Source organism: Rhipicephalus sanguineus, chromosome 3, assembly GCF_013339695.2.
Source record: "Rhipicephalus sanguineus isolate Rsan-2018 chromosome 3, BIME_Rsan_1.4, whole genome shotgun sequence".
Taxonomy (NCBI): Eukaryota; Metazoa; Arthropoda; class Arachnida; order Ixodida; family Ixodidae; genus Rhipicephalus; species Rhipicephalus sanguineus.
In genome coordinates, this window is record NC_051178.1 from 26,390,089 (window position 1) to 26,400,282 (window position 10,194).

At 44.9% G+C, this 10,194-nt stretch overlaps 1 long non-coding RNA gene across 1 annotated transcript; it reads left to right on the forward strand.

Moving 5' to 3' along the window:
• The first annotated feature begins 4,612 nt into the window (after window positions 1-4,612).
• On the forward strand, window positions 4,613-5,700 carry LOC125757938 (uncharacterized). Its single transcript, XR_007415578.1, has 3 exons — window positions 4,613-4,771; window positions 5,353-5,470; window positions 5,565-5,700. It is a non-coding gene; the product is annotated as an uncharacterized LOC125757938 (long non-coding RNA).
• The last annotated feature ends 4,494 nt before the right edge of the window (window positions 5,701-10,194 follow it).

A 10,194-nucleotide genomic window follows, 5' to 3' on the forward strand; every position in this document is an offset into this window, starting at 1 on the left:
CACATTACGCAGTCATTTTTGCAGTGTAGCGGTCCAAGTAAAAATCTGACATATAAACCATTTTATTGTACAATTTGTTAATAACTTATACCGTAAGTTTCAAAAGAGTAGTTTTTGTTTTAAGCGAGAAAAAAATTTTTGAACTTAACAACCACATGCCTGCGCTAAGCTTCTTTTTGTGTCGCCTTCACCTCACAACACTTCGGCTCCAGGTTGGAGTGGCTGCCCTTTCGCCGTCGCCCAGGCTAGCGTGCTGCGAATAATGGAAGTCATAGAACTGTCCGTCATGGCCCGCTCAGGCTAGCGGCACGGCAGCTCGCCGTTTGTCGTTCTCCGGCTGCCGGAGAGCGACATGGCGAAGCAGCGACGGAGGAGCGGTTGCCATGACTACGGCGCGCCGCGTCGTCTGCTTTCGGCTTTCCGCGTCGTCTGCGCCTGCCGCGGGACGCTTCGAGCTGCTTGCTTTTTGCTCCACGGTTTTCACGCTAGAAGTGCGGATGTCGTCCGTGTCGTTGCCAGGCATGGTTCCAGCAGTCAATAGAGCGTTTTAGTCAATAGGGCGACGGCGAAAGGGCAGCCACTCCAACCTGGAGCCGAAGTGTTGTGAGGTGAAGGCGACACAAGAAGAAGCTTAGCGCAGGCATGTGGTTCTTAAGTTCAAAAATTTTTTCTCGCTTAAAACAAAAACTACTCTTTTGAAACTTGCGGTATAAGTTATTAACAAATTGTACAATAAAATGGTTTATAGGTCAGATTTTCACTTGGACCGCTACACTCAAAAATGACGGCGTAATGTGGGTAAAATTGTAATTTTTTCAAACTTTGCTGAAATATAGGCACGAGGTTTCAGCTCTGTTTGCCGAAGCAGTATTTTTTTTTCGTTAGTATAGGTGCCTGTTATGTTGATATTGTTATTATATTTCTCACGAAAAAAACTGTGCTTTTTAAAAAAATTCCTAAAAATGCTGCTTTTCGCAATGTTTCCTCACGCAGAAAAATAATGGAAATTCATGCAAAGATGAACAAACTATCATAGTCATGAAAGACCAATGCATTAGGAATAAGAAAATAAATCTATGTTAGTGATGACGCGCAGCAATAATTTTATTCAAATTATTTTGCACGACACATATTGACATCCGAGCGCGTTGTTTAAAGCGCCCCCTAGGCCCTAGAAAATTTTTCGCCGAACAATGATGCTGCAACAATTGCTTTCCACATGAAGGTGTAAAAACGTGATTTTTTTCAGCGAGATTGGAGATGGTCAAAATACAACCAGGTACACTTGATATGGAATGACCCATATATATATATATATATATATATATATATATATATATATATATATATATATATATATATACCACTGCAGTAAACTTGAAATAAACAGTCTAAAGTTTGCGCTTCCCTTAACCCTCCCCTTGTGTTTTCTTTGCGCGAAATAGCCACTTCCGTGGCTTCTGAAAGAACATGAACCGACTAGCCCAACAACGTGTGCTTCTGGATAACATTTTGTATGCTATGCTTCGATTGTATTGCAGATATATACTGGAACACTGTGTGGACTGAATCACTTCACGAAAAACATCGATAGATCTACTATTATTATTCCTGTACACCTCAGTGATTTTTGTTTTCCTAGTGGAAGTTTTAGTCATAATACAATACTGCGGCAGGTGATCGCTTATATCGCAGGTAACCACGCCTGAGTTGAGTTGTTCTCTTTTCACATTGGCAATGGAAACGTCTATGCAGCTTGTACTGTTTGCTCCTATATGTCTTGGTACATTGATGACGTTTTGTGAGTCATAAGCATCCATTAGATTCTTGAAATCAACAGCATATGTTTCAACAGCATATGAAATCAACAGCATAAGTGAGTTGTTTAGCTCAATATGTCGGTGGTATCGAAAGTGAGCAGATTTTTTACCACAGACGTGATTGTTCCAGAGATGACCCATCTCAGTTCCACCCGTGGACAAACAAGGCCTACCTGCAGGCGCTCACGATGCTGCTCATCAAGGCGTACGAAGCACGATTCGCCGGCACCGTAGACGGGGCTGACCGGCAGGCATGGTGCGACGTGTGCTTCTGGTTGGACGAGATGCCCCATTACTGCAGCGCTCTAGACTTTGCGCGCGAGCTTATTATGCAGAGCGGGCGATCAAGTACGTCGCTGTCCACGCTATCAAGTGAATAGGCATCACATCGGGTCAGCCCGCTGAACAATCACGGTCTCTACGCGAATAAAAACGGTGGGGCATGTGATCTTGCGCACACCAATACCTGTAAGTAGGTTCTCATTGCGTGCTAATTCGGAAGAAATATATGTTCGAGTAATACTGTGAGTAAGGTCATAGTAGGCACACAATTGCGCTCGTTAAAATGTCTGTATAAGTGATATTTCTCGAAGTATACTTGACCAATACGAAAGAGCAGATAAGATGTTATAGAATGTAGTAGGACATCTCTTATAGCTGATTTTTTTGACTGAGATACGAATTGCAGAATGATGAACAACATTACAGAAATAAAAGTTTCTTGCTCCTTGTAGGTGGAGCCCCTGTTTGTGGGCACCGCCGGCTACTGCGGCTCGCCGGAGCTTAGCGATGGTCCGCTTCCCAAGTCCGCATTTTAAAACAACCAGCTCTAGAACGCGTCGTTTAGTAGTGCCGAGACAGCGTCTGCCGCAGGCTGCCGTAGCGATATGCGATGCGCTCGAATGTTAGGGTGTATTCACAGAACGGGCATCTGGCCCTATGTATGTCGGGAAAAAACTTGTGGAGTCTGTATATGTGGGTCAGTGTTTGTCTCCATTCGGCGCCACTTTCTCGCATGTTGCCTGCTGTGTTCGGAGTCACGTAACACATTTCAGTAGCGCAAGTATGTTGTTTAAGAGTTTTCTTATCTTCTAGAAGTGGCAATAAGTGCGTGAAGTACGTTACAACTACGATAGATTGCTTCTTTTCCTTTCTAGATAGGCGATTTTATCTAAATTTCGAAATTTTTAAATAATAATAATACTAATAATATCTGCGGTTTAACGTCCCAAAACCAGACATGATTATGAGAGACGCCGTAGTGGAGGGCTCCGGAAATTTCTACCACCCGACCATGGTGGCGGGGCAAGATTTCGAAATTTTTACCTCATCGTTTTCTTTAGGTGTGTAATAACGCAGCGGGCACATGTGCTTTCACAGCGTAAGCCGCTATAGGCCCATTTCAACAGCCAAGTGGGCTGGCGATGTCGTCCGCACCAATTCCCGTGTCCATTGCAGCTTTCGCGCATAATGAGAAAAATGTCCACTTCACGCAGGAATCTAAGCCAGGCATTATGCTTGAGAGTCAACTGTTCTGCAATTGCCCCACGCAGCGCCCTCAAGTTGGGTCTGACTGTTGCTCTGTTATCGCAAAAGAAGTAATGTGTGCAGTTCCATATTTTCGCACCTTCCGTCGCGCTTGCGTAACATCATTACGGCTGTCAGGAATGTGAAATGCGTGAGAGGCGTGAGTTTTGAAGGCGACGCCAACTAAACTGACTAAGCTATACTTAGCAGCAGCATCAGATGTTTCCTTCTATCGCTCGACGGCTCATACATACATACAGCCTCGTTGGTGAAAACGCGGCTGTTGCCTAGTTGTGCACAACACAGGAACTGTGTATCATGTGACCGCAGTATTGCTGACAACCAGAGAGCTCATCTACAGTTTATCACCTCGACCAGCATCAATAGCCCTTGTAGTGCGCGAGGGGTCACGTGGGCAGGTACGCCGGTGGAAATGTTACAGTTGCTTCGTTTTTTTTTGCCTCGGGTGGCACTCCGCGTAAGTCACGTGACGTGTGAACGCAATAAAGCTGCCCATGTGCTAGAAAAAGCTGAACCAGGATTCGTAACCCTTATTAGCAGCAGCATAGCGGCCTTCTACCGCGCCAGAAGTCATGCGCGCAGATGCGATCCAAGCGTAGTTACGTAACTTTGAACGGTGTGTATAGGCTCTGTTATACTCCGACGTCCGACGCGAGCGCCCGCGAGGACGTTGCGCTTCGTCACGCCGAGCCGGCGACGCTACGCCAGGCGCAAATCGGTCTCCGCTACAGTCGAGCCGGCTCCAACGCGCCGGTGCGATCGCATCTAGAGGAGCGCATACCAGGCCCCGGAAAGTCTCAAGTTCCAGTGATCGCCGCAGAGGGCGAAAAAATCAACCGCGGCGAGTTCCATCGATATGCGCGGAGAGTGGAGCTACTAACTCCTCTTTTAGCGGTCGGATAAGTTAGTTCGCATTTTCCGTGTTAGGGGCGCTCAACGCAGCCAAAAATTTTATTTCAGAATGTATCAGAAGATTGTTAAAATCTTAGTTACCGTGTCATTTTGCATACAGCTAGTAGGGACCAGTTTTTGTGTTACTTCTAGAGTTAATACAAGAGCTTGATTGTTTGAGGACAAGTATTGAGATTACATTGACGCTCGAAAAGCAGTAGCCCATTGGCATCGATTGCGCTTCGGTCGGTTATTTCATTCAAATTGTACCGCGGTCGTTTTCTTTGATCGGCGTTACGCAGCTCCGTTTTAAATCAGTTTTGATATAGCAATGCGAGTTTGTACGCCAAATTTTACATGCTGCTGCCACAAAGCGAACGTGTCTAAAGCCTGTGAATCACGTCAGCTGCGGCGCTTCACCGGCTGCCAGCGTGAAAATTCAATGCCAGCAAGGAGCTTGGAGACTACCTACGAAAACGGAATAACCATGCACCATGTGGGTGTGCGCACCGGTGAGTGAAAATGCACTGCTTTGCATTTGAACATAGCTTTTTTTTTTGCATGCGCTACGGTTTTTGTCATTTCAAAAGGTTTTACGATCGGATGCACCGCTTGTGGATTACAATGACATTTTCTAAGATTATTTACTTCGTTCTCACTATTGCAAAAAATATCTTTACTGCTAAACTTTGTAACACAGATCACAGCATAAGTTTTACCTATTTCTGCACAAATTAGTCTTCTGAGATAAATGCTCATAAGTCCAATGCATGGGAGAGCCAAGTGAACTTATAGTATGTATATGCATTTATACATTTTCGTAAGTTTACAATCATACATATTACATTTGCACATACTATGTAGTTTATAGAGTTGGGAAATTAACTAACTTAGTATCCTCCAATTGAGGCTTGGTCAGACACGGTCCACTGAAGGTCACCACTAAAACAAATTCACAACAAAGCAATGTTATGTGCACACTATTTTTCTCATGCAGTGCTCTCATATACATTCTTCTCATACATGAATCACAAGTCCACTCACGCTCCTACCACAGTAATCATTATTTTTTCCTCTTCCAACCCAACCACAGCCTCCAAGAAACTGCTCATATCAGCACCCGCTCGGATGCTTTATCTCTGAACCTACCTCAAGTCAGCAGAGGATGTTCCACTACAGAAAGTAAATTCGTCGTCCCAAATCCTCACAAGGTATGGTTGTGGACACTTTACTTATTGAACCAATTGTTTTTCTTTCATCATTTCTTTCTTGCTTTTTCTCATGACTCAATTTTTTTCTTCTCAGGAAACTGGACAAAAGAGAGATCATTGGTTTCCAAGCTACCCACACCAAGTCGTAAGAAGCTCAAGAGTCGCCTATCCACCACCAAAGTTTACCAGGCGGACAAATGCAAGCCTTATACTGAAAAGCAGTGATAGTGTACGGCATGTTGAAGTAGTACGAAATTGGGTCCACAAATTATTGCTTCTTGCTTCATGAATTACTCAGTTTAGAGGAAATGTGCTGGCTTCAAATTTCTTGGATAGTGCATGTGATGGGGTGCACATACTGTACTTTAATCTACGTGTGAAAATTTGCAGAGTATCACATGTAACTTGGTAGCAAGTGGGCCAGTAGTAGTGTACATTTAGCAGCACTTGTTCTTCCCAGTGAATATAGTTTGCTGCAATTGTGGAGGCTGTTGGAAAGCAATGGCAGGGAAAGCTACAGTAGTGCTGAAACAAAGAGTTATGTGTACCGATTGCTTGTAGGGAGGGACATTGTGATGGTTCTAAAATAGAAAACTGTGTGCAAACACTCGTGCCTTCATTAAACAAGGCATTTCGTGTAGTGGTCACCTGGAGAGTAGTTTCCGGGTCGCTACTCTGGAATAAATAACGTTTTATGATGGGAGTAGGAGAATATAAGCATGTGCATAAGGACATTTTGGGCAGTGTTCTATGAAACAGGCTGTTGAATTTGTAAAGCATTTGAAAATTTAGTCTTTAGTTTTATTCAATGAACTTCGCCAATACATTAATGGGATGATATGTAAACAGACGCATCCAGAAAAGAGGGTACAGCACCGTTGCATTTGTGCAAGCAATTTGTTTTGTATGTGAAGTGGAACCACAGACAAGTAGCAAATAATATTTGTTCTAGATAACAGACCTGACACATGACACGGAGTTTTTAAAAGTATGTTTATTTTTAACAGAAAAATAAATGAGTGCACTCAATAGATACAATCAGAGTTCAATAGAGTTGGCCAGTGTTTGTGCATGTTGAAGATTTGAATGTGTAATAACTGCTATTTCTTTGATATTGGCGTGAGCTATATATCCAAAAAAGGCTAGTTTTGTGTTCATGCTTGTGATGCGCTGCAGGTAGACACGGACCAGAAAAAACGAGAACAGCACAAGGTGTTGCGCATCACCCTGTGTTGTTCTCGTTTTTTCTGGTCCGTGTCTACCTGCAACGCATCACAAGCATGAAGACATGCCATCTAGCCCCTATTGCCGCCTTATTAGTTTTGTGTGACACCCGTGTTAAGAGTGAGGCAGACAGTTAGGAGGTAGTGAAGAATGAAAATGTAAATTCAGCTTCTGCAATCGTCCATCGTTTAAGCAGTGTCTTTCACGACTATGCACCACTGGCACCAGAAAAAATGGACTAATTTATTTTTCAGTGCGAAACATAGCAATTAAACAAATAAGCTAATTATACACATTTGACAGAAATTATTACTCACTGCCCATTTTTCCAACATTGCTACTATTACTTCCAGCACTTCCTAGCTGTCTAGTATACTACTGTTCCAAATGTCTCTATTGTGCGCGCACACATCATGTGCAGTCTATTGTCGGTGCTGTCCACTGGTACATCATTCTTTTTTATTTATAAATGAGTGCTTTCAGGAACACGCGCAGGCATCCGCTATCACATACGTCAGTTGATAAACAGTGGGCGAGCAAGGGTAGCTCACTTCTCGAAACTTGTCTTCCATGACAACCTTTACAGGAATGTTCACTTGCTGAAATGTTGGATTCAGGCTAAGGCTTTCCTTATTCGCCAACAGTTACTCAACTGAAGTGTTTGTCACTGCAACCTCTTTTGAAACATGAACCAAGTTTCCTTTTCAACGTGATACCGTAAATGGTGTTTTCCCAGAACACACGAGCTTAGCTGAACTGAAAGTTGAGCTAAATGGTCGGAATTCATCGTAAAAAGATCGGCGCGCAGGCACGAACACAATGATATTGAGCACAATAACGAGAACACGTTATGTACAGGAATAGCTAGCACAACAGTGTGGTTTCACTTTTTTTTTTTCAGCGCCGAGTGGGTCTCGCCAATGTGTTGTCAAAATAGTACGTCGGGCTGAGGCTAATCTTACTGGCACTGCATCTTTTGCGAGCTTTGATGCTGTTTGTTTATTACCGCTCAAATCGTCAAACGCGCATGTGTAAGTGAGAAAGAGGACGGGCAGCACTGTACGCAAGTACTGTGCAAGGGTCACCCATCGTAAATAGTATCGTCTGACGCTTCGTTCTACGTACTATAAGAGGTATGCTGAACGAGCCAAGAGACATAGAGTTGCTCAGTTTCAGCTGGCAATTTTATTAAGCAGATGGATATTTCTATTTCTTGTATGTATTGTTCAACTCTGTAACTGACAGTGCTGCTTGTTTACATGTATACTGCTACATTCACGATTGCCAATAAACAATGTAAGCTTACTTGCTTGGCGTGTTTTTTGCCAGTTGAGGCCTTTCGGTCACCTGGCGACGTAACGGAAATATTAGTAGTAACGATAGGCTGCCGCGCGCGCGAATACAACCCCCGGACAGGAGTGAATAAACGCCCAGAACCAGCGGGCGCGCACCGCGACCACCCGCACCCGCCAGCAATGCGGCAGCCATATTGCCTCAACGCAATGATGATGATAGTTTTCGCAGCGCCATCCCTTGGTCGGATACTTTAGTTCACAACGCCACCGCTACCCTTATTTCCGTTGCCCTGTCAAAGGTACAGTTTCCCTTCTGTAAATGGTAGTATAAGTATTCTGTGCGCATACGCAGTAAAGCGAATAACGTCCGCGCCACCTGTCGGGAACCGACGAAACAGCCCGCGAAGCAGGTTTCTGTACATGCGAGTCCGGCGCGGCTGGCGCGAAATGCAGCAGGATCTATTCGGCGCCGAGCGACGCCCGAGCGCGCCAGCAGCCGTCGACCGCGTCGGTGGTCAGCCGACGCCGGACTATAGAGGGCTGTTTTTTGCTGACGTAACGTCGCCGTGACGCGCGCACGCGCGCGTCGACGTTACGCTGGAGTATATCAGAGCCTTATTGCGATGCCAAGCTCGTAACGCGTAGGTACGGTAAACCTACCCACTTATTACTTAGAGCTGTGTCACAATCGTAATCAGAGGTGCGGCCATAGCCTTCCCAATAGCCCGGCTAATGCAGGACCTTTCATAGCATTGATAACAATGCGGGACTGCCGCAACTCTGCTTCGCTGTGACATGGTCATGTTATATTTTGCACTTTCCGTTCATAAAAAAAATGTCCCCTAATGAACTCTTGAGCCGCTTTCAGGTTGGGGTCGCATCTCTCATTAAGTGCCGTATCGTCAACTGCTGGAACGTTCGTTTGCATAGATAGCGATGACGTACGTTCTCATTGAGGCCTTCGGTAAGACCCGTTCTTTACGACGGGCCAATGACCGCTCTGAAGGTGCGTTGCGTGCTTGCTACAATTGTTGCAGCGTAGCCTTTCTCGTGCTTGGCCATGGCTCGGCTAGGGGAAACGCGACGTGCGCTCTCATGACGCGTCTGCCCTTTAGTCCGACCGTGGTTCGGCTAGGGAGGCCAGTTTGGCTTCTAGGAACGCGTGTTCTGCCTTGTTGAAGCAGCTTGGAACATCGCGATTGCAAAAAATTCTAACTTCAGTCAAAACCAATAAATGGGCTACAAAGGGATCCAACTACGTTACGCCGGCGTCTTCAGGAACTATATACGTGCTCGCCGGCAGAAACTATACGCGGTATCAAATATTTGCTGTGAAGGGTTTGCCAACTCGTGCATTGCCGATTATCGCGCAGCTCCGAAATTCCAACTTTCAACGTCCAGTTAAGCGTCGTTCTGCAGCTGCTTGTCGAGGTACGTTTTAAGACGTCGGTCGTATAGTATGAATGAGCCTTTGTCGCATTTCTTGTACGAGTAATTCATCACTGCACAGCGAAGACCCTTCCGCACTACTCATGATTACTAGCCACTGGCACACACCACAATAAACACCAGGAAGCCAACTGCACAGACACGCAATTGCATGACTTTCAAGACGCGCATGAAGACGCGGAATCTGGGGAGGCCGGAAGCGCCGTGAGCGCAAAGTGAAACCCGAAACTGCTTTGCCCATTGGTTGTGCCCTTATGGTCGCATCAGTAGTTGTCGTAAACGTCGCGGGCCCACCAATATTTACGCGCAAAACATTACGTAATTTACGCCTAATACAACAAAGTCTGAAAAACATCATTACGCTGTTTGTGTTTACGCTTACGATCCGTACCGATGATCCATACGTAGCGCACGTAATCTCAACACGGCATTAAAAAGGGTAGGCATATTCAGTATGTAAATAGTAAGCATTTACATGTCCCAAGAAGCACCACCTTTTTAGTATTCCCAGTTAGTAGAAGAGGAATTAGTGAAATTCACTACCTAGTGAGCTAGTGAACTCAAACTGTTGGTCTGTCACTAACTTGTTAGTAACGGCAATTGCACCATAGTAACCTTACTGACACCAGTGATGTACAACTACTTAACACGAAGTTTACGCCTATTTTGTTCACATTTGCGGTGTGCAGTGCCACATAAAGTTAATTACATAACAATTGCATATTTTCACGTGGTCGTCACGTTGAGGAATGCGGC